We start from the raw sequence: 24,542 nt of genomic DNA, 5'->3' as shown, positions 1-24,542 counted from the left end.
CACACACTGAGAGAGACTCTGTGCAATCTAAATCACATTCCATTTTCCGCACGACTCATATATATGCTTCTCAGTTTTCTTGTGCATTTGATCCCAGCCCAATCCCTTGCCATATATGATACATTAAAATGATTGCTGCACAATGTAAGATAGTTGCCTGCCAGAGAGAATAAACCCTTCTGCATAGTGCAGAGTAGGTCAGGCATCTATATTAAATGCACTCACTTGGGAGCAGTAGTGATGGGCACTTAAGCAACACACTGCAGAACATAGGACTATATAAACCCCTTGCTGCCCAAACCCTCCTTTCTAACTGCCTGATAGTGCCTCTCCATGCTCTGATGATCATATTTGGTGGTACCCAAAGTCTTCAAGTAATGGGGATTCTACTGTGTCATTATCCCCATTTTACAGATGAGCAGACTCAGGAAGGTGAGGTAAGTGATTAGCCTAAGCCACAGACAGGAGTTAGTGTTAGAGCCCAGTAGAAGATCAGGACTTCTAAGTTTCTACTCAGAACCCACTCCCCCACCCTATTCTGTCTCCCCTCCATGCACCCACCCAGCTCTCTCTTTCTCTCTCTCTCTGGATTGTAGTGACTTTTACTTTCATTTTAACAGATGGTTTTCTTGTAAGAGTCCATTGTATTTATTTAAACACAATGGGCTCCAGTGATGTAAAATTACCAGCAGAACTAAAACAGCTTAAAGGGGGCCTAGATTTGCTTCTGGAAATAGTGTGATGGAACTCCAGGCAGCCTGATCATTCCTTTTTTTAAGAGGATAATACAGTAGATGCTAAGCGTAGTGCAGCATTTACTGGAGAAGTAGAAATGATTTACTTGTTTGAGCTTGTAATCATTCTGTCAGTAATTTACGGAGGACAGATACAATATAGTTCCCAGCATGGATTTGTAAGTTATCGACATGTCTGAGTGTTCCAAACCAAGTCACAATCTAGTGGTCTGTTTGTTTAGATTTATTTTTAAAAAAGCCTATCCTATACTCTAGGCACCTTTGCCATAAATTTAACATACAATCACAAGCAAGATGGCAGCAGCTGCTTTGCACGCTAGGACCAGAAAATAATTAAGCAACAGTTAAGTGGAAACTCAAATATCAGGTATCAAATATTACTCTCATCACAAACAGCTTTCAGCTGGCTTTTTTCTTCCTTGAAGCCCTGATCCAGCTCCCATTGAAGTCAATGGGAGATTTTATTTGACTTCAGTGGGAGTTGAATCAAGCCCTAAAAGCCTAGGATTCAGATTTCTAAAGGTATTGAGGTGCCTATAGTTACAGATAGGCATCTAGTGAGATGCCAATCTGCACCTTTAATCTGTAACTATAGGGACCTAAATATTTTTAGAAATCTGACCCTGGGTAGGCCAAGTCTACAGGATATTTTAGACTAAAGGCCTGAATTTTCAGCCATGGCTAGTGATTTTGGGTGTGTCCAACCTGAGATACCTTGAAGGGGCCTGGTTTGCAGAGAGTGAGTGCTCAGCACTTTCTGAGTATTAGACCCTTTCACGGTGTCTCATGTTGAGGACCCAGAATTGAGCCTTGTCGACTCACTCGTCACTATTGAATAGCTCGGCGGTGGTGGTGGGCAATGGATTCTAAAGCTGAGGTCATTCACTGCAAACACCGGGCCAGAAGTTCCCTTTCTTTGATGCCAATCAGGCTCCCATATGAGCCTCCCTTCTGCCAGTTGCTATGGCAGGGAGGAAGTGATTGTTGCTGTAGGAAGGCGGGTCCTATGTTGTTCAGAGCTTTAGAGAGTAAAAGCAGTTGCTAATTTTGCCCAAGGATAAGAAATTAGTGGCTGGGCAGCGCTAGCAGACAGAGTCACTCACTGATACCTGAAAAGGGCTTTGTGTGTCCTGGGTGGATGATACAATAGAAATGGAAAGTATACTAGTGGTTGGGTTGAAGTACCTCAGCCTGCCTGAGGCAGATTCCCAGAGCTAAGGCGCTGCTCTCCCCCGGAAAGTAATATTTTATTTGAGTTTGGTATAGCAGAATGCCCAAGTATGGTTGGATTTATTTTGTTCTCTCAAATTCAGGTGTCATTCTTCAGAGACACCACAAGAGGGTAGCTTGAGCAGAGATTTAAATATCATCTGGATGGGGGCTGAGCTATCTACATTCAGTGCAAATCCAGGTAGGGGTGAGATGAATGTGGCTGTAAGTTAACGTTATACTTCCCCTGCTCCTGGAGGAACCATCCCATCCCCCAGCACAAAACAGAGCAGTCCTAAGGCTGCTGTGGCAGCCAGTGATCATCCAGAGTAGGGGTGACCTCACCATGCCTCCTTGTATTGCAGGGACCAGGAAGGAGTGATGAAGGAGCCATGATGAAGGGAATTCCCCCAATAAAGACAGGTTTCAGAGTAGCAGCTGTGTTAGTCTGTATTCGCAAAAAGAAAAGGAGTACTTGTGGCACCTTAGAGACTAACACATTTATTTGAGCATTTTCCACTGAATGCATCCGATGAAGTGAGCTGTAGCTCACGAAAGCTTATGCTCAAATAAATTTGTTAGTCTCTAAGGCACCACAAGTCCTCCTTTTCTTTTTTCCCCCAATAAAGAGACTCATCCATTGGCCAGCTCAGCCAGTTTGAAAGCTGCTTTGCTCCACCCTAGGCATAGATTGTTACAACCTATCAACAGCCTGTAGCATTAAGTTAAATAGAAAGGCATCTCTCTCCATTCAAATAGCGTAAACAGCGTGACCCAGCACATCTGTGCTGCTCAAAGCCTCAACAGCATCAGCTACTAGCTCCTAAGAGCCTCTACTTCTTGCATCCACTCACCGGGCTCTGGAGAGGGCTGGCCCAAGGTTAAAATGTGGCCATCACAGTCTAGGTGGTTTAAGCTGGTTTGGACATTAAGAAAAAAGGGGGTCAAAATATCTACTGTCTTATGCTACTCTTCCACGGCCAGCAATGGAGGTACCCATTTTACACCAGCAGAGCATTTGGCCCTTCTACATCAACACTCTACGTACACCTGCATCGGACCTTGACTATCTTGTTGGCCCACCTCAGGAAAGCAGCAGCGCTGTCCTGAGTTTGTAAAATTGCTCCTGCCTGTCCCCGGAGGGCTTTGGGAGAAGAATGCACTGGAATGGGATTGAGTTCCCTCAGTAAGGCACTGGGACAGGAGCAATAGTCAAGGGCCAAGACCGGAGAGGATGGGACGGGTCACCAGGCCGGTGGTGACCAAACTGGGCTCCTGGCAGATTGTGTCCTGGGGGGGGGGGGCAGCTCTGTAGGGTCTGAGGGCGGAGACGGGGGGTGGTTTTGCCCCATGAGGGACATAGTGGTCCCTTGAAACAGCTCTAGCTGTTTGTTTTTCTCTCTCCCCCAAGCGTGTCTCCAGCATGTCTGGGGGGGGGGAGGTCAGGTCAGAGGGCCAGGCCAGGCATGAGCAGCAGCTGTCGGGCTGGGTGCAGATTGCTGAGCGGGGAACGCGAGGAGCAGAAGCCGGCAGAGGAGCAAAGCGGAGGAGGCAGCCGCAGGCGGGAGAGCTCCGCTCCCTTGGCGGAAGGAGGGTGCCTGAAACCCGCCTTGCTCTGGTAAGGGCTGGCGTTTGTTTTCATGTCCCGGGGAAAACTATCCCACAGCTCCCCCCTCCCGGGGGGGAATCCCCAAGGCAAAGTGCCGCCTCTCCCCAGCCAGCGGCTGCAGGGGGTGAATTTCTGGGGAACCTGCCCCTTGTTCTCTCAATGCACCGCCCCCGCGAGGAGAGGGGGCCTGTTTCCCTCCAGGGGCGTGTTACAAGGAGGGCGGCATTCATGGGAACCTGGGCGAGCAGCCAGGCAAACCCGCCTCGCCCCTTCCTTTGGAGCGGGCGGCCAGGTGCGTTGCCCCTTCCCCGCGAAGCGCGCCGTGCCCGGGTGTCAGCCAGGGCCGTGCAAGCCGGCTGGCTCGACCCACGAGCTGGGTGTGACCCGTTTGCAGACGCCTGAGAGCAGCCAGGTGGCCAGTTTGCCGCGCCCCCTCCTGTGCGATGAAACTCGTAAATGCAGAGGCAGGAGGGTTGCCGGGGCCTCTTCCCGCTCCTCCGCAAGTCAGCAGCGACCTAAGCACGATCTCTAGCAAAGGAGGCGTCTGGACGCGGTGCGCCGTTCCCAGCCGTGTTGGTGTCATGTGGTGGTCTCGCCACGAGATGGCGCCAAACCAATACAAATAACCGGGCGCGGCGCGGCGCGGCGCCCCGCCCCGAAGCGCCGGGCACCGGCAGGCTGAGTCCACGGCGGCTCTCTTGTGCCCGAGCGGTGAGAAACGTGCATCTGGACCTGTGCCGCTGCTTTTAACCCAGAGGGCCTCAAAAGTGGTTTGTATGAAGCTAAGCCTCGCTACGGCTGGTGTGAAGTTGACCAGAAACGTCCCTGCTTCGCAGCTGGGTCACTGGAGACTCAGAAAGGGGAAGTGATGCACCCAAGGCAACGGTAAGTCGGTGGCAGAGCCAGGAGGAGAAGCCCCAAGTCACGAGGTCCAGTACTCTGCTTTGACAGAGCACCCAATTCAGACCTTTGGACTCCGCCTCCTTTATGTGCCTCTTACCCCCTGCATCCCCTTTCGCCGCCATTATTGCAGACGACATCACTGGGTGCCCTCCATGGCAACTGTCGCGCCCTCCTGGTGTCTTTGTGCCCTTGCCCCTGTGATGCGCTCAGGCTGCTTCCTGAGGCCGTTATCTTCTTGTCAGAGAAACGTTATTAGAATCACTCTGGTTTTAACTGGTTTCAGAGTAGCAGCCGTGTTAGTCTGTATCCGCAAAAAGGACAGGAGGGCTCGTGGCACCGTAGAGACTAACCAATTTATCTGAGCATGAGCTTTCGTGAGCTACAGCATACGATGAAGTGAGCTGTGGCTCACAAAAGCTTCGGCTCAAATAAATTGGTTAGTCTCTAAGGTGCCACGAGTCCTCCTGTTCTTTTTGTGGTTTTAACTGACTCATATTCCACTTAACTATATTTTCGCTGCTTATAGACCACTTAGAGCTTTGTAATGGGGTCCACTGACTATGGTAGTGACATACTAATTTACTTGTGTTTCTTTGAAGAGTATCTTCAGCAAAAATACTGTGGAAGAAGAAATTTGTGTGTTCATAATATGTACACACACACTTTCCATAGTGTTCCCGTGCTCCTTCTAAGACTCCTTGATCATGTCTTTTTAGACTACTGTATGAAATCATCATTATCTGAGTTACAGTAGTGTTCCACTTTGGATCGGGTCTCATTGTACTGTCCGAGACGTGTGCACAAAATAGAAGATGTTTAATATTGTTGCTCCCAGACCTCACTGGGGTCCAGGGTGTCTCCTTTTTGTTGGCTGTGTGTTCCAGGATGATTTTTTGTTTTTTTCCCATAGACGTGAATACAACAAGAAGCGGCAGGCTCCCTGTTCAGCTATGACAAACCTGGAGCTGGGTTAAATGCAGCTTTAGTGCAACTCCACAACAGCCCAAATTCATGCCTGATGACCGAAAACCTTCGTTGGAGAGAGAGCTTCGTGGGGTCTAAGGTATAGCGCAAGTTTAGATGCCACTGGTGTTGGTGCGGTTTCATGTTCTTTAACTTGAGCACTTTCAAACTCATTGCAGTTGTTATTATGTACTTGTCCTTGAGGATCAAAGTTTCAAGGGATGGGTCCCCTTATATGCCCCAAGCTGGAGGGAATGTTTTTGCAGGTTTCAGAAGGGTGACTAGGTTTCTTTCCATTTCAAATAACTATGCTATCCCAGACATGTGCAGAGGATTTCTGAACTGCAAGAGACTGCAACTGTGTCTGCGTTACAGAGCCAATGGCAGCATACACCAACACAAGGAGTGCTCCTGCCATGTAGGAGCACCCTGAATGACATTAGCTATGCTGACTGTAATGCTCTATTGTTGGGATAACTGTGGCTACGCTGGCAGAGATATGTTGGTCAAGGCTGTTCCCCCCTCCCCTCCCACGCCGAATAACTGAACTGTGCTGATATGTCTTAAGTGTGGACCGGGCCTGTAACTAAGAGAGTGTCAGTGAATTTTTCCATGCTAAAACTATATTTTTATATAAAACTATATTTTTATAGTTTTATATATAAAACTATGTTTTCATGTATTTCCTGTGAAAGGGCTGACAGAAATGGTTTATTTTTCCAGCCAGGCTGCAATGAAGCATAGGCATTTTATGGTTCAAAAGAGAACATCATTTTTGCTTGGCCCGGTAGATCAGAGGACCAAGCTTTCATTGAAATTATTGGTTTCAGAGTAACAGCCGTGTTAGTCTGTATTCGCAAAAAGAAAAGGAGTACTTGTGGCACCTTAGAGACTAACACATTTATTTGAGCATGAGCTTTCGTGAAGTGAGCTGTAGCTCACGAAAGCTCATGCTCAAATAAATTGGTTAGTCTCTAAGGTGCCACAAGTACTCCTTTTCTTTTTATTGAAATTATTGCCCATGCAGTACTGGATGATGTGCTGCAGAGGGCAATGTGGGTGAGTTTAAATGTCTTGGTACAGAGCTTTATGTTTTCAGGCCAGAGTATATACAGTGTGCTCGGGGTCCTGCAGGAAGTGTTCAGACAGTAGAGGGAGTCTGCTTCCCAAACTTGTAGGCAAAACTGCTAATTACAGTACTGCGTATAACACAGCCTACTCAGACTTTGTTCTTTTCACTGATCACATCTAATCATTTCTCATGTCTATGTGACTGGTTTTGAAGTGGAATATCTGGAATCTTAAACATTCATTTGCTCTTTTTTAATTTTTAACCCAGGCAGCTGTGCACCTTCACACACCTTTTTGCAACATGCCCCCTCCTCAGAATCTTGGGCCAATTCCAACTCCTCTATTGACTTGCACCTGTTGTAGTCTTTCAACCCCATTCAAAATGGGTGTGAAATGCTACCACTCTGGCCCAGTAAGAAATATGGTTGGTTATCTGTGCCCTGTCTAGGCAAGCCTGAGTTATCCCATTCTTCTGACTTCTGCCCTTCATGGGATTGGAGTAGAACAGACCTTCACCAAAGTGCTATCACTTGTTTAGGATTGGATGTACATATGCCTATATTAACAAGTGTCTTGGAAACATTTCTGAACACGCTAAATCCAGCTGCTAAAATCTCCAGTTACCCATCTCCTTGGAAGTAATAAAGGAAAAGAAGACACGCAAGTGCCATTTGTTTTGTCAGTAAAAGGCAAACAGAAAATCCCTTCTTCTATGTGATATTTTATTAAGAATTTCATCAATGCATTTCTGGGGAGGCATGGCCTAGTGTTTGAAGCAGAGGACGGAGAGTCAGATCTCTGTTCCAGTCTTGCCATAGACTCATTGTGTGACCCAGTGCAATCTATTGAGGCTTCTGATACAACACAACAGTTAAACACAGGTATAGCTTCAACCACATAAGTTGCCCCATTTAGAGCAGGTGGGGGGAAAAAAGTATGTTTTTTTTATAAAGCAGTTTTCTATTAACGTGCAATTCCAAATTGTTCATATTAAAGTTTTTGTTTTTGTTTTCCTTTCCCATTTTGTCAGGAAAAGGGGGAGCAAGCAAAGGGAACACAAACTGAATTTTTTTTCTGCGTTGAAAGATTTTTCTGGACAATTGCAAGAGTGAAAATTTTCCACAAAATTATTTTGTTTTAGAAAATAGGCCATTGTTTGGTTCAAGTTTTGAAATGTAAAGCTCTTACCCCTTCTATTTCCATTGCAGCCACTGGGTCAGTCTCATGTATATACAGAGATGCCAAAGGTGAAGTGCTTTGCTAAATTAGGTCTGTAGCCTAACTTTGTATTTGTAAAATGGATATATTATTTGTTTACTTTATGGGGGTGCTGCAGTTAAATTAATCTGTGTAAAGCACTTAGAGATCTGGTGATGGGTCATATAGAACAGCAAGGTAGTATTATAAAGCACTGGACTGGGACTCTGGAGACATTGGTTTGATTCTGGGCTGTTCCACTGGCCTGTGGGTGACATTGGGCAAGTTGGGTCTCTGTGCCCATCAGTGGCTATTAGCTAAGATGGTCAGGGATGCAACTCCATGCCCTAGGTGTCCCTAAATCACTGACTGCCAGAAGCTGGGACTGGACAATGGGGTAGATCACTTAATAATTGCCTTGTTCTGTTCATTCCTTCTGAAGCATCTGGCACTGGCCACTACTGGAAGACAGGAAACTGGACTAAATGGACTATTGGTCCGGCCCAATATGGCCATTCTTATGTGCCTTAGTTTCTCCATCTGTATAATTGGGATAATGATACTGACCTCCTTTGTAAATCGCTTTTAAGTCTACTGATGAAAAGTGCTTTCTAAAAGCATGACGGTGGGGTTTTTTTTGGAGTTCTGAGTAATATTTGCTGCCCAATTTGTGACCTAAACAATTTTGATTAACGATGCAGTAAATAAGTTTTTTGGGGTTGGTTTTGTTGTTTTACTTGTAGAATTGTCTTCAGGATGAGCATCAGATTTTAAGAATGGCTCTGCAATAATTGCTATAGATTCATACCACTCATCACTTACAAAGCATGAAATCTGTGATGTAAAATTCTGCACTGGACAAATGTCATAGAATGTTTATTTAAAGGTGAGGTGTCATTTTTGTCCCATTCATCATAGATTTTAAGTGACTTTAATTGGCATCCAAATTGCTGTCTGCATAATGAGAGGAAGCATAGTTAGTCTCCATTAGGTATTGTCTGAAATGGACAGATCCATTTCCATTTGAACACCTAGCTGAATTGCCATGTGCTTCCTGGGTACAGGTACCCATGCACTATATCAGTGGTGACCAAACTTACTGACCCTCTGACCCACATATGACAATCTTCAGAAGTTCTAAAGCCGGGGCACACCTGTCGGGGCTGAGGGCAGCCCCACGGGAAGCACCTGCTGGGGCTTCAGCCTTGCTCCTGTTGAAGCCCTGAGCCCCGGCAAGTGTGCCCTGCAGGGCTGAAGCCCTGAGACCCCCGTCCCTGCTGGGCAGAAACCCCAAGACCCCCTCTCCACTGGGCAGAAGCCCCTAACCCGCCACCCCACTGCAAGGCAGAGGTCCCGAGCTCCCCACCCCAGTCTGGTAGGTGGAGAATTGGGGAGGCGTGTGGGCTCCTCAAGCCACACTTCAGTGGTAAAAGAGTCGCATGTGGCTCGCGAGCCACAGTTTGGCCACCCCTGCACTAAATGTTCTGAGTCAAACAGAACCTTAGTATGGTGCGTGTAAACTCCATTAACTTCAAATTATGCCTGAATATGCAAGGGCTGAGCTGGTCTGTCTTTATATGGTAAGATCATGAGTGCCGTTGTGCTCCATCTTACACATGGATGTATGCCCAACTGTATGTCTCGATACATGCATGCATGTTTGTGGGGTGCAACATACAAACTTGTGTTAGACAGAGAATTTAAATGCAAAATAAAACAAAGATCCTACATTATTGTTTATCTAGTCACCTGTCTTCCCAATGCCAATGCGGGTTACCAAAAGCCAATAGGCTTGATTTTAATTGGGGTGGGGGCAAGGAATCACAGTACTCTTGTTTTCTTCCATACCTGACAGAATTACTGTGGCTTCTGGCACCTATTAATTACTTATTGCTTCTGGCCTCTAGTTAAAGTCATCTCATTATTGAAACTCCAATAAATGGCAATCCTAATCCACACGAAACTCATCAGACAAGAGCTCGGCCTGAGAAATAATATTGTTCAATCAACTCTAAACAGAGAGATGTGATAGGTAGGAAAGAGCCATCATGATTGTTGGTGGGGTTGTTTCTCTGTGCTGCTTTCTCTGTGGTGGTGGGTTTGTTTGTTTTTTTCAAATGGGAAAGCTCCCTCTACCCCATTGCCTAGCAGCACGTTTGTTTTTGCCGCTATTTTCTTTCTCATTCGGGGCACTTGTGTTTGTAGGGAGAGCTTTGAGACTGCAGGTGCATTGGCTTAAATGCGGAGCAGAAAGCTGTTTACCTGAGAGTACGACAGGTGTATTTTTAACATGTTTCCTTTTGAGCTATACTGTAGTAGACGGAAGAGGTTCTGAGGCTTCTGTGGCACTGGCTGCTAGCATTTGTTTTGGGAACTGGAAGGGGTGTTAGCCAAGCTGCCTAGGCAGTTGGCTTGTCAGCACTTGTGCTAGCTCTTCCAGTCATCCAGGTCTGGTGCTCTATGACAGCAAAACATTCAGTAACCCTTTCTGTGGGTGACTTAAGTTTTGGGAATGGTGGACATTTGCTGGTTTGCAAAGACCATGAAAGAACCAACTTTATCCAGAGTGCTAAAGAAATGAGATTTCTTAAAAGTCACCCTCGCAGCAGAGGATTTTATAGCATTATTATTAGAGGAGGCTTCATTTCATTAGTCAGTCATGGCTGCTAATTTCAGTCTGCCCAGTCTGCTCTAGCACTTGGTTAAAGGAATCTGATGCAACTGCGGATCAACAGATTTGGGGTAGAGGTGTACATGTGAACCAGTCAGGCTACTGTAGAAGTCTTTGCATGTACAATAAGTCTCCTTTGCAACATGAATGTCTGAACTGAAGCCCTGTACGAAAACCTGCAAATGATGGGTTAAAAAAATATCGCCCATGAGTATAAAAGTGTTCTCACTGAAGCTTGCTAAGAAACTTCCCTGTAAGCAGCTAGCGCCCTGTCAAAAATAATATTAATACCTTTTGGCTATTGAGTATTAGAGAAACCCCTGGAGTTTCTGAATCTGCCAAAGCTATAAAAGATTTATTAGAAATGTTCTTGGAAGAGTAGGGCAAAACTGCCCTTTCTGATCCGTGCTACACAGCTGCTATTTTATAGACTCCAAACAGGGAACAAAAGGGAGATGGATGGTCTCATGGCCAAGGCACTGGAAAGAGAGTCAGGAGAGCTGGATTAATTTTCCAGGTTGGCCACAGAATTTGTGTGACCTTGGGCAAGTCATTTAATTTCCCGGGGGCTCCATTTGCAGCCTTCTGCTTGTATATTGGATTCCTTTTGTTTGTCTGGTCTATGTAGCTCTTCAGGGCAGGACTGTCTGTTGTTATGTGCATGTACAGAACCTAGTGCAGTGGGTTCTCGAGATACTATTGTAATGCAAATGGTAATCTTGTAAATTCCATCTATAGAATGAGTGCTAATGATTTGCTACAGATGAGAGAACCACGATGTGGATTGCGATTTATTTCCCATCCCATTCCTCCATCCCTCACCCAGATGTATTTTAACACTGTCTACAAATTACGAGGATCTGGTGGATATTTAAGGAGCCTGCTAGGCCACAGGGAAATTAAGGAATTGCTGATCTCACAGCATTTTATAGTCCAGTTTGAAAGAAAATATGACCCTGACATTTTGAGGCATTAAAATTGGCCAGCACGTGCATAGCTGTTTTACAGTTAAAACTGCATGAACCTTGACTTAGGTATAGCCTCCCCTGGTTACTTCTGTGTAACTCCCATGAACAACCATGAGAGTTTGTGCCTGTACACAAAGTGAAGAGGGAAATAGACTTTTCTGTATGACTGCATAGGAGACCAATCTACTTTCAGACCATAGTAGTCTATCCAGTAATGCAACACACTACCACTTTATTCTGTACAGCCACTTCAGTGCAAACTTTATGCCTAGGTTGCGTAACAGTGTGGGATGAATATAAATTAGAGAACAGCCATGTATATCCCTGGAATGGTGAATAAATTAAAGTGCTCAGTCATAAAATCAATAATGGGGGGGAGGGAAAGAAGGTGAGGAACCATGTGTTTGGAGATGCCTGGAAATAGATATAGGGAGGCTGTCCTACTGGGCAGGAGCTGCAAAGGAGAAGGTTTGTGAAGTGACCGTGATGAGATTGTAGGAGCGGGGAGAGAGAGAGAGAGGCTGTATGCACTTCGAGCTGGGATGTGGTTTCCAGCTTGAGGAGACATACCCACACTAGCTCAATGAGGCCTCGTGAGCTAGAAGTAGAGCGTAGCTGCAGGCACACAATGGTGGGCGGGGCTAGCTGCCCCAAGTGCCTGCCCGTCAGAGACACGAGGGGCGTGTCTCGGCAGATAGCCCCTCCCATCACTTGTGCCACTGTAGCCGTGCTCTATTTTTAGCATACTAGCTTGATCAGAGCTAGTGCAAGTATGTCTCCTTGAGCTGGAAATCACATCCCCAGCTCGAGTGCCCTGAACGGAGAAGGAAGCAGGAGAGAAAGTCCATAAAGAATTCTTTGAATCTTACGGCTAAGGCATTGGACTGGCATCTAGGAGTGGTTTCAAGATCTGACTTCCCATGCCACTGACTTCCTATGTGACCCTCGACAAGTCACTTAATCTCTCTGTTCCTCAGTTTCCCAATTTGTCAAGGAGAGTTTGAAGAAGGGATTTGAAGGAGGATAATGAGGCAGCTGTACAGGGAATGCCTCTCAAGTCTGAGGGGTAGCATGGGAGAAAGCACAAAGGCGCTTGTATGAAAATTTAACAAGTGGGCAATGGAGGCTGGGTTGACTTGGATGGTGTAAGGGATTGATGAGGGAATTTGCAGTTACTTTCCCTCCCGCCCCCAAGTCACTGGTACAAATGCAGTTTAGTCCAGTACCTAGTGGGCAAACGTGGCCCCAAATGCATTACTAGTATCAGCAATTTTGTGTAGACTTAAGTTTTCAGATATCTAATAACACATTAGTCAATTACCAGGTACGAGGTATGAATTCTATCTGTCTAGCTACTGATGGGGCCCTGGTTGCTGTAATATCTGAGCACCTCACAACCTTAAATGTATTTATCCTCCCAATACCCCTGTGACGTATTATCCTCACTGTACAGATGGGGAATTGAGGCACACAGAGACTCGAGCTGCGTGTGGCAGAGCAGGGAATTGTTCCTGGGTTTCCCAAGTCCTAGGCTAGTGCCCCAACCCTGTCGCCCTCTTGCCTAATTGGCTGTAAATATTGGGTCACCCTAGGGCTTGGCCTCAGTTAGCTCAGGTGTACAGGTGAGCCTTTGGTGAACCAGGGTCAGGTGCTAATGTCTGTGAAGTGCCTATTTCATCATTTACAATCCTTTACACTTGAATGTTCAGTCGTGTTAAGGCCGCGGGGGCAAGGCAAGTGAATGAGCAGGGTCACTGATCATGCTTTCATCGCCAGATCTGGTCTCTCCAAATCATGGCTGGGGTACTGTGTAGGTGAACTCATTCTGATGCTGCATATGCCCTGCCTGCTCTACGGTCAAATGAAGGAATTCTGTCTCCAAGGTTGGCAGGCTGGCACCTTTCACCAGCCCTAAATTCATTTAATTTTAACATAATCTCTCTGTGTTTTTAATAAGACCAACCTCTGGTTTTTTCAGCAATAATGATCAGAAGTTGGAAGACGTTAATCTGACTCTGTAGCTCCATGGCCTTGTTTGTTAATAATAAACCATAAGGCAAACACTGTGCTATGTTATCTCAAATGTGCAGTTAACTTAATTCCTAATCCTTTAAAGAGCTGCTGCTGCTCTTAATAATGTCCTTCGGCTTCTGCTTTGCTTTCAAGTGACAGGAGAAACATAAAAGCAAAAATGCTAAGTGCTGGGGAAACTATATCATATATATGTTTCCGTTAGTTTTTGGTTGCTTGTGCATCAACACACAGGGAGAGGGAGTTTTGCCTAATAGCAGAGCATCATATTGGTAATAAAACTGTTACAGGCTGCTATATTGATGATTGTGCATATCTAGCATCTGCTGGTGCATGGGCCAATGTAAATAGACCCTATAGGTGAGAGATGGAATATTAGTCCAGCCTTCTGTCTTCAACACTGGCAACTTTGTGACTGGTTGTATTGGAGATGTCTGGTTCCAGTCTAGTGGATAGTGCTTCTCTGAGCCCAGCCTCGTCGTCTTCATTATTTTTACAGTTGCATGCTAAATCGGAATGTATACATTTGAGTAATTGTCAGGGACTGGGGGGCTGTGGCACAACTTAATAAAACTTGCTACAGGCAATCAATTCCTGCCCTTGTGGTGGTGGTGGTGGTCTCTTTCTTTTCAATGGATTTTAGTGCAAACCTAATTAACCAACAGATTAACTGTGTCAACGTGCAGAACTTAATGCAGGTGGCTTACAAGGGCAGTATAAGTGATCTACTTGGTAATGCTTCTATCTACTTGACAAGACAGAAAGACAAACTATTTCCCAGATTCTGCTCTAGGACTCTGAAAGCATACTCTTTGCAATATGCAAAGCTACATGCCTTTACCTTCATCCCATTGAAACTGCTCGCATCTGCTTTTTAATTCTTGTTGGGCTAGTAACATGTGACAACGGGAATTTAGCAGCACAAGTCCTACTGAAAATCATGCTGAGTTGAAGCACCCCTTTTGCCATCCCCTCTCTCTGCTCTGCCCCCTGCCCCTTCCACATCGGTAATCTCTCTCCTTTGCTTTCACTTCTCTCTCCTTTGCTTTCACTTCATTTTTACAGTTCGCCAGCAAATTAGCCCCTTGCAATCTTCCAGCTTTACTAATATCCCCAACACACCTCTTAATCCACTCAGCTAATTGAATAGGATTCACAAACCCAGTAGGTTTATCCTTCACAATTGATATGATAATACCTACATTTTGTTCTTGACTCTACTGTCAAATTTTCTTATTAGCCTTTATTGGCTCCAGATGGCCCTATTAGATTTTATTTTCCCCCCTTTTGCTGCATGCATGCCTCTGCTCCATACTCTTCAATCCTCACTCTTCCCCCACCATTTCACAAGCAGTGAATGCAAAATGTTAACAGGGTTTTAAAAAAAACCTGCTATACACAATGGGTGCCCAATTCCCCATTGTCTTGCAGGCTTCTTATGTTACTTAATGATAGTTGAAGTTGGTGTCAAATGCCACCAAATCAGAATGGTAGGTTTAGGGTTCCTATGGGTAGGGTACTTGGAGCTATAGATAAGGTTTGTGTGGGTTCTCTGCCCTAGATTTAGGTTTCCCATGGGTAGGACTTCCCATCCTGGGGTTAGAGTTCCTATGGGTAGGGTGATTGGAGCTAAGGTTAGGGCTCCTATCAGAGGGGAAAGTAGGACGGTTCAGCGTACCGGTAAGAAAGTGACCAAAGCATTCAGTACAAATGGGTAAAATAGTCTAGGTTTAACTGTAGTAAGAACAAAAAGTCAGATTTATCACTTGAATTAAATATATTTTACATTCTCTAGAAACAAAATGCTCCCCTTCAGTTTTTACTTTTTGTTAGGTGGAAGATGTTCACGTGGTTCCGAACGTTAGTTTTTGAGTGCCATCATGGTAACCTCTTGCTTCTTCTTGGTCAAGTCTGTTGTGTCAGGTGTGCAATTTACAGTAGAAAGCACCTGGTGTGACTGTCCCCTCCGATGGAACAATGTAATTAAATGTAGTTGATTTGCAGAATCACACACTGCATAATTCAGCCTTCGCTAAGAGAGTATGACTCACCGGAGTGGAGATGTTGCTGGAAGGGGCCCAGTGTTGTGAACGCCATGAAGGCAGAATGGACTGCGGCAAACATCCCTCTCTACAAGCAAACCGACCACCCCTAAGCGTAGTTGGAGAGGGAATCAGAGTTGATCTCGGAGATTAGGGGAGCTGAAAGACGGCAGGCGGGGAGGGTCTAAGGAGCGCAATGTATCAGGAGTGTGATTGTGCAGAAACCCCTTGCTCCCCACCTGGTTCGCTCTTGGGCTGGTTCTCCTGCGGGCCACCTGCTTTCCAGCATGCATATTCACACGCGCGGGCCCTTTGGGAACGAGGCAGCTTGGGGAGTGAGTGTTGTGTGCACGCTGCAGGATGGAGGGGTGGCTTTGGGCTCCATGCCCAGGGGGCTGCGCTCTGCTCCCAGCCCTTGGGTTTGTTCATTATTCAGCCAGCTCTGGGAGGGAGAGCTCACCTGGCTGCAGTTGGGGAGAACCAGAGCCAGGGACCCTCCTTCCTTTTCCTGTGCCCAGGCTCTTTGGGGGAGTCTCTGCAGCAGTCCCTGTTGCAGGCAGCTGTGGGGTGCCAGAGGCAGGAGCCAGCAGCGGGGGAGGGTCTTGGCAGCGCACGAGCTGGATTCTGAAGCATCTGACATCCTGGGTGAAACTTCTCTGTCTTACACCTCTTTCCCACTTGGGGGGCTTGCTGCTGTTTGCTGGTCTGTGACACCCCCCCCAGGCCTTTGCCTGTCTTACACGCTAATGGGTAAAAGGGAGGAAATGGGGGATTGTCAGTCAAAAAGAACAGCAACAAATGAAGAAGCTGAAAGTCATCCACAAATGGGTATGTCTTCTGCCACTGCAGTGCTTTAATGTGGCTGTGTAGTCTCAGCTGTAATAAAACCACCTCCGTGAGAGGAATAGCAACCAGCTCTGGGAGCAACCAGCTCTGTCTACGTGGCCAATTTACAGCACCGAAACTTGCATTGCTCGGGGGGAAACTGAGGCACTGTGTGGCGAAATTAATCTGGTCCTGAAGCCACGATTATCTCCACTGACAAGTGACTTGGGGTGCCTCAGCTTTAGCTACATAGCGGAGTCATAATTTGTTTTAAAGGACCAATGCCTAGAACACTTCATCGTATCTAATATTGGGCACCCAAAAACTTGAAATACCCAAAGTCACAAAATGATTTGTGAAAATCTTTGCGTGTCTACAGTAGGGAAGTCTTTGGCCTCTGAGCATGCAAGCGTGGTGTGTGTCCAGCCGCAGATGAAATTTCCAGGGTTTATCGCATCAGCAGAATCCATACTTATGCAGCTGATGCTTCCTCTATAGAAAGACCCCCTTGAGGCAGGGATTTCGAGCAGTGCAGTGATGGTCTGTGGTGGATAACAGCCGACTTGCAGATCCCCAGACAAGAGTGGGTTCAGACATGTGTGTCCTCTGTAGAGTTTGCAGCCCACCATCCTTATTCATTGTAGTATTGATTTAACCAAGCATAAGCAATGCCTGTCTCACAGGGCTGTATTGAGCTGTCATGCCTTGTACTCCTTGGCAAAGGGCCACGTGCCAGTGTCCTGTTGGAGGGTCTGCCACAGCCCTTCAGTTGGGCTGAGGCCTCTCTCCTTCCCAACTCCTTATCTCCAGATAAGTTTCCTCTGTTCAGAAGTGGAGGCCTCAGCTGAGCTCCCAGCTGTGTGAGGGACCAACTCCCTCAACCCCAGCAGAGGGGAGGTTGTATAATAGTTGATGATTAGATCCTCCAGGAGATACAACACTCCCTGCGGCACCTGGGGTGTTCACCCTGCTCCTCCAAAACCTCACTCTGTGGCACTGATTCACTATTTTGTTAGGAGGGGGGAAATGTTTGATATCTGCTCTGCAGTCTGCTAATGGCTGGCCCAAAACTTTTAGAAAGCAGAGTTTGTCCAGGGTTTCCCCATTCAAATTTCTTGTGGCTGCTGCTGCATGGTCTGGCAGAGGTTAATGATTTCTTAAGCAGAATCCACCTGAATAATAATCAATTCTACCAGCGTAGGCAATTTCACGTTCTACCTCATTCTGCAGTTGTCATGGAATTTTAAAGACACATTTTTCTCATAGTGTGACAGATATAAGACATTTCATCTGTTTGACAGTTTCTACAGAAGCACACTATTTTCATCACACACACATGCATTTCTTTTTCATTTTTAATATCAACCTTTCACCTTTCTTTTTAAATCCAAAGCTGTATTGCAAGGGGAGAGGATGGGGGAACAGACCAGAAGGAACAGGCTGTCAAAAAGAGACTTTTGGGAAAGCTGTCAGACTGAAGTAACAAAGGAAGATGAAATTGTGAGGAGAGAAGAAAGGTTGCATATTGTGTTTGAGGATTCATCAGTTTCACTTTTAGCTCATAACTTTAAGGAAAAAATTATTTTTAAGCTAAAACTTGAGGACTGCAATGTTGTAGTTTGTTTTTTTTTCTTTCCTTTTTCCCCCCCACTTTACTTGCACTAGAACTGGGTCAGAACCTCAAATCTTCCTTGAAACTCCCTGGAATCACTTACAATATGAAAGTACGGATATCACTTTGTCTCAGCCATCCCTCTCCTGCATTTAGGGGTAAACAGAAGCCATGTGTTCTGAAATTTAAGGTGCTTATATAGCCCCCATTTCAGTATTAGCTGAGCTCCTTGCAATCTTTAATATGTTATCCCCACAACACACCTGTGAGGTAGAGCAGTGCTATTATGCCCAGTTTACAGATGGGAAACTGAGACACAGAGTGGCAAGGAGCTAGATCCACGAAAAGGTCATAGACTCAGTGTTGCAACACCTAGCATTTAGGTGCCCTGCCACCTCATGGAATCCATAGCTCTGAGTTAGGTGCCCATATAACATATGGTGATGGGAATTGCGTTATGCTTAACCCATAACAACAAGGTTTAAGAGCTAAGTGCCCCTTAAAACAAAGGTATATGTGAGTACACCCCGGCATTTGAACTGTGTGGGTGGAGGGCTTTTTGCTGGGTGGTATTTGGATAAGGAGGGGACAGTGGAGGGAGAGAGAGCACACAAAGCAAGATCAGAGAGACGGAAGCAGAAAGCAAGACAAGAAGTCCCAGTGTAGGAGCATAGTTTGTGGCCCTGTGAGAGGACTGGAGAGAGAGGTTTTGGGTTGGTGGTACTGGCTGAAAGAGGTTTGGCCCATTGAGTAAGGACATTGTTGTCACAGCTGCACTGTATTCCTCCTCCATTGTCCCCCCCAAGGGCTCTCAGCTTCTCGGCCATCATCACCTTTATTGGGTAGAGACATGAGTGTCTCTCCCTCCTGACTGCGGTTTTTCCAGGCTGCATAGTTCCCTGCCTACACTGTATTATTCCCAGAAAGCCAGATTGCCTGGACAGGCCAGAGTCCATGCTTTGCTGTCTCCTCAGAAGCCATGAACCATGTTATTGCCCTCCGTTATAGGTTAGTACACAGCTTTTTTTAAGCAAGCACATTTTATTCTAAAGGTGAAAGCATTACAGAGAAAACCTATTTAAAAACAATACAAAGAACCTACACGCGTGCTAAGAAGCTTACCGGAGGTCACCCTAAAAGTCTTATGGGGTCCTGCCAACCCCTTCCAGCCAGGAATGCCACCCTCCCCTTGGACAGACGGGCCTGTCCGTTGGATGGATCAGAAAGAAGACCCTGAATCAGTTTATACTCAGGCTATTTATCCAAAAGTCCTTTCTTTGTCGGCTGGTCATTGAACGATCCTGTTTAGCCCACTGTGTTTGAGCTTTTCCAAGGCGTGGTACCTCTCTGGAGTGGTTACAATTGGAGTGAATTTGCCTAATCACCCTGCACTATTCTCAGTTCCTGGCTGTGGTCACTGCCCCACCCTCCCTATGGAATTACATACGCTGCCTGACCCACAATGGTACAGAAAGTTAATACAGGGCAAGGTGGCATTAGCAATGGTAAGAGGTCAAGAGCTATGGAGGTTGGAGTGGAAAAGCCTGCTAGTGGAAGAGAAATGGATCGAGCTGGAGGCCAGGTGTCTGGATGGGGATGTGGACGGGCTGCTGGCGTCCCCTCTTCTCAGTGACAGCCCAGGGCGTGTGCACACTCATTGTGATCTGCGTGCTTGTAGGCTGACTGTGAGCGTCCAAGCTTGGGAGCGACAGCAGCAAAGCATTATGGTGACGCAGCCTGGTCTGGGTTGCAGCTTTGACCCCATAACACCCTCCCACCTAACACCTTTTTGCCATGCGCCTCCTGTCATCGTTTATACCAATGCAACCGTTCTGATCTGGTAGCATTTTTAGATCCAACTTGCACTTTGCTGTGGCATGAATAAGCTTGCACCGTGCAGGGCAGCGATGAATTGGGCCTTTGATATCAAAGTTAGCGTATAGCACAACATGAGGAGACTTCACTATAAGAACAGCATCTGTGGGCCAAGTGACTCTCTCACTGGTATTGTAATCTGCAAAGCGCAGTGCTTGCAAACAAGCTTGGACTTTAAGCAGGCTTTGACTCTATCAGGCTGCTCGCAAATTGGCCAATTCCATGTTTCCTTTACAAAGACCCTGCTAGAATTCTCACCCTGATCATTGCTGTTCCTGCATTGGATACGCTGAATCTTTTTCTCTACCCTACTGCCAGTCACCCCTCTGGTATGCACTTCTGAGACCTGGTGCAAAAAGCAACAATGATAAAGGTCTGGGTGTGTGTGCGCGGGGAGAGCAGTTCAATGCTTCCACGCTGGTGCCCTCAACCTACCCCATTATTTCACAAACAGCTTTCATTTTATTTCCCTTACAACAGTTTAATTTTACTTGACAGTTCTGTTGGGTTGATTTCCTCCCTGTGAAAAATTAATTACTTCTCCAGCTTCCTACCCCCGACCCTAATAGGGCTGTCATGAAATAGTGTGTTCATTCAGGGTGTTAGGTAAACCTTGGAAGATCTGCCACGGTGTTTTTAGGCAATTCAGGAATTGCAGGCAAATATATCTTTCCAAATGAAAAAGCCCCTCCTTCAAACAGGGTCATGTAGCAGGAAGTGGTAGAGGGAGCAAGTCTTTAACACATCACTCTTCTGATGTCACAGAAGAAATACATACTCCTCAGGGTAATTAGGCTTATAGAAATGTAGACACCTCAACTATGACTTGAAGTGGGCATGTGATGCACGAGGAGAGCTCGAAACATTAGAGGACTGATTGTGAGAGTGGGCAGTGTCTGAAATGTATGCAAACACGAATCTCAAAAGACTTGTCCAGAGCATCTCCTAATCAGATCACTGGCTCTGCTCTTTTAGACTGATGAGTATGGCTTTATTGTTTTAAATGGCATTGCTTTAAAACAAAAAAGGCTTGTTCAAAACCCTGAATTCACAAACTGGGTTTATCTCTAGCAATATCTTCCCTAGAATTTTTAAAATCTTGCTTAGCAAGAATTTGGACGTGGAAATAGTGGATCAGATCCTCAGCTAATATGAATTGGCAATGAAGTCAACAGAGCTACACCAGCTAAAGCTCTGGTGGTTTAAGATTAAAGAATAACTCTGTTATCCATAGCTAAATCATGCTAAATCCATAGCTAAAGGGCATACACTTATTACGGATTTATTATAGGTCTTCACAGTGGGTAAAATTCATTTCTGTGGAGGGCCAAATGTGCTACTTAAGCTCCTGTTACATCTTTATTAAGGACTTCCGTGTTGATGTGGCTTAAGTTTGGAATTTCATTGCTCGGAACATACTGTGCAAATTACATTCAGAACCCCAAATGTTCTGTGTTCCCTCTTGATGGCATAGCATAGCATAGCTGTCTCAGACATTCAAACCTAGTCAGCTGAGTTCTCCGGCTTCTGGAGGGCTGTAAGTTACAACTACAGATGAATGACTTTTGCTGCTCTTTGAGCTGCACCTCTGAAAAGCTGGCCATCTATTTAAGGGCTTAACTGTTGATTTGGTGCCAAACTTTATGTGCCCAAGGTTTTAAAAAAAAAAGAATGTTGCCCTTATCTGCAAAATGCTATTTTTAAACTAGGTCATTAAAAAAATTATCAAATGACCCAGGCTCCAGCCCAGACTTGGAAGTTTAAACAGCAATGAACCAGCCCTGCATCCAGAGTTGGCTTTCATGGGTTTCATGGGTTTAGCGTTGCTGTGTAGATATACCCAGTAAGGTCTCAGTGCAGGATTGTGCTCTCTACAGGTAGAACTAAATTTAATTAAATGGGGCCAGGTATGGATACAGGATTCCACTTGTATAGAGCACATTGCAGGCTTAGGGCCAAAATCACGAATGTAATCTACTCTAAGTGGCGATAAATAATTACTTTACATGACAAATTGAACTCTCTTTTAAAACCATCCTAAGTTTACATCTTCACATCTAACTTCACCTGAGATTTGAGATGGTTGTGCCAAATGGCAGTTGATGAGGAGCTGTCTGAACACATCCAGCAGTGGGAAGTGCTACTGAAATGTTTTTGACACTGTGGTCTCGAGATGTCAAGTTTGTTTCTAATTCAATTCTGGTGAATTTACTTGTGATTCAAGGTTACTGTCCTACCAACTAGCACGCCTGTTTCAAAGAACACACCAGTTCTACATAAAATTCTACATGAGGTATGAGTATTTCGGTTTTTTTCAGAAGCAGAGAAAAGCTAAACTGGGTATTGGAGTGGGTACCTAGCTCCATAACCCACTTCTGTATGTGGGTAACACCATGTTATTAGTAAGCAACCCAAGTAAAACTATGCCTGCAACCTTAAATATTAATGGCAAAATCTGTGGATGTGAGAGAGAGAAAGATCATTTGGAATAAGAATTCTATTCTTTGCAGTATTTACACTCAGGGAGATTAAAAGGGCAGCAGAGGACTTCAAATAGTTGTTTAGAAATGAAGTTGAATATGGTGCTGAATAATATTGCTAAGGGTAATTGGTATCCAGTTACATGAAATATCAAGGAAGATTGACCAGTAGAATTCCCTGAACGTTTGGGGTAGATCTCATGCAGTGAAGATGACTTCTGCCTCACAATTATATTTTTCTCCCTCGGATGCTTCATCTGGAGGTTAGAGGGGCATGTTTTAATAAAATGGAGGCCTTTAATTTACCATCTTTTGGGGAGGAAAGTAAGCAAAGCTTTAAGCTTCTATATTAAGCACAAGCTGAAATCACTTAAACTGCATCTTGCATATCAAATTGTTCTCCTTTTCTCAGTGTTAGCTCAGTGTTTGTCCAATTCCATTTAACTTGCCCTCAGGCTTGGGTGTAAATTTCTGCTGAAATGTAATGCTATAATTACCTTGCTGTTTAACTGTGTTTAAAATATATAAAAATGACCTATTGATACATAATAAACCGAGATACCATGTCATATTTTATTAATGTTTTCAACTATTTCTGTTTGGGAATCAATTGGATTTTGTTTTTAAACAGGATTCAGAGAACTGTCATTCCATCCACTTATTCTCAGTTAGTGTGTTTCACTTGATTTCAATTGTGTGTGACTACTTACAGTTAGTTGAAATCAATAAGTTTGCGATGGATTTTTACCTCCTGCTGTCGCCTAAATGTAATAAAATCCCTGTTTAGTCCAGAAGGCATAATTTCTTATGGTAGGCTTAATACATTCTTATAAGATCATTGGATGGGCACAGTTTTAACAATCAACATTTTTTTTAAAAAAAATTGCTATACAGGGCAAACACATACAAATGAATTTAACTCCGTGGCCTCAAATGCAAATTAATAGAATACTCATTTTGAGAGGATCTTGTAGACTACATTCCCATTTGGATTCCCTATTATAGATAATCAGACCCTGGCACACACAATTTATACCACCTTTAATCCAAGGCTTGGAAACTTAAAAGCTGTGCAAGATAGATACAGAAAATTATCGGCATGTTACAGCTGAATAAATTGAGTCACAGAGTTGAAGTTACTTGTACCCAAGGTCATCCCGTAAGTTCAGCAGCAGCATTGATATTACAGAACATCAAGTAATAAAAGTACCCTGGAGTGCTGTATTGATTTAATGTTGTATTGGTGTTTCCATTATGAACCTTTCAGGGATTCATAGGCCTGCTATAAAAGTCTGTCCCACTGTGAAACTTAGCTTATACCAGGGGTTCTCAAACTTCATTGCACCGTGACCCCCTTCTGACAACAAAAATTACTACCCGACCCCAGGAAGGGGGACCAAAGCCTGAGCCTGCCTGAGCCCCACCACCCCTGATGGGGGGGCCAAAGCCCGAGCCTCTGACTCAGTGAAGTCATGCATTATATATTTTTCCTCCTCCCCTTTCCACAGCCAGACCCCTATTTATAGTAGCTGCAGCCTAGAATAATATTGCTTTCCCAAGGCTGAGCTGAACTTCATTCTGGATATTTAAAGAAGCAAAGTGGCATTTGGGTGGGTGGTATTTGTTTAAAAGGCTTGATTTTAAGAGGCTTCTGTAGATCATGAAAAGCCAAGGAATGGAAGATATGGGGGGAAGGGGGAGAGGGGAAATAATAAGGGTCAAACACATGGAGGATCTGGGGTGGGGAGCAGAAGTATGCAGTATAAAATAGGTATTTGCTATGGTCCTGAAGTGCTTGCTTAAGCAAAATTTCTGTCACAGTCAATGGGAGTTCTTTGTAAGTCTTGGAATCCAGGTTTTATAAGTAGACATTGTGAGAGTCCAAGGTGGATGCAAAGAAGAGCTGATGGCTAAACTAGCCATGAGGAGATATTGTACACCTGTAAATAAATTCTTTCCTCCTGCAGTCATCCAGAGTGACCGAGTCCTCTCCTGAGGGTTGATTAAAACTGATTGTGATAACGGACAGGGCCTCAGTTTATATTATTGTCCATTGTCTAGATAGCCCTGCAATGAAGAGCTGTACTTTCCACTAACCGCTTCCCTAAAGGTGCCTTTCAGTGGCCATCTTGTATTTAAACAGGCTGTGCTTTACTTGATGGGCATTATATTTCCTTGTGTGAATTGGCCCGTTTCCCGTTCCGATTTCTTGTGTGGTTGGGTTACTGAGCAAATTGGTGGTAATTATGGAATGCTTGTAGCAGGGAGTAGTGGTGGGGAAGGAAAATGCTATGGTATGGAGTGTGTTAAGAAAGTTTTGTGTATCCGCAA

The 24,542-nt window shown here is 45.1% G+C and overlaps 1 long non-coding RNA gene across 1 annotated transcript; it reads left to right on the top strand.

Annotated features, from left to right (window-relative positions):
* Positions 1-4,288: 4,288 nt before the first annotated feature.
* On the top strand, positions 4,289-7,609 carry LOC140899567 (uncharacterized). Its single transcript, XR_012155384.1, has 3 exons — positions 4,289-4,458; positions 5,387-5,539; positions 7,541-7,609. It is a non-coding gene; the product is annotated as an uncharacterized LOC140899567 (long non-coding RNA).
* Positions 7,610-24,542: the final 16,933 nt, after the last annotated feature.

Source organism: Lepidochelys kempii, chromosome 17 (genome assembly GCF_965140285.1).
Source record: "Lepidochelys kempii isolate rLepKem1 chromosome 17, rLepKem1.hap1, whole genome shotgun sequence".
In the NCBI taxonomy this organism is placed as follows: Eukaryota; Metazoa; Chordata; order Testudines; family Cheloniidae; genus Lepidochelys; species Lepidochelys kempii.
This window is presented reverse-complemented; position numbering and strand designations above follow the sequence as displayed.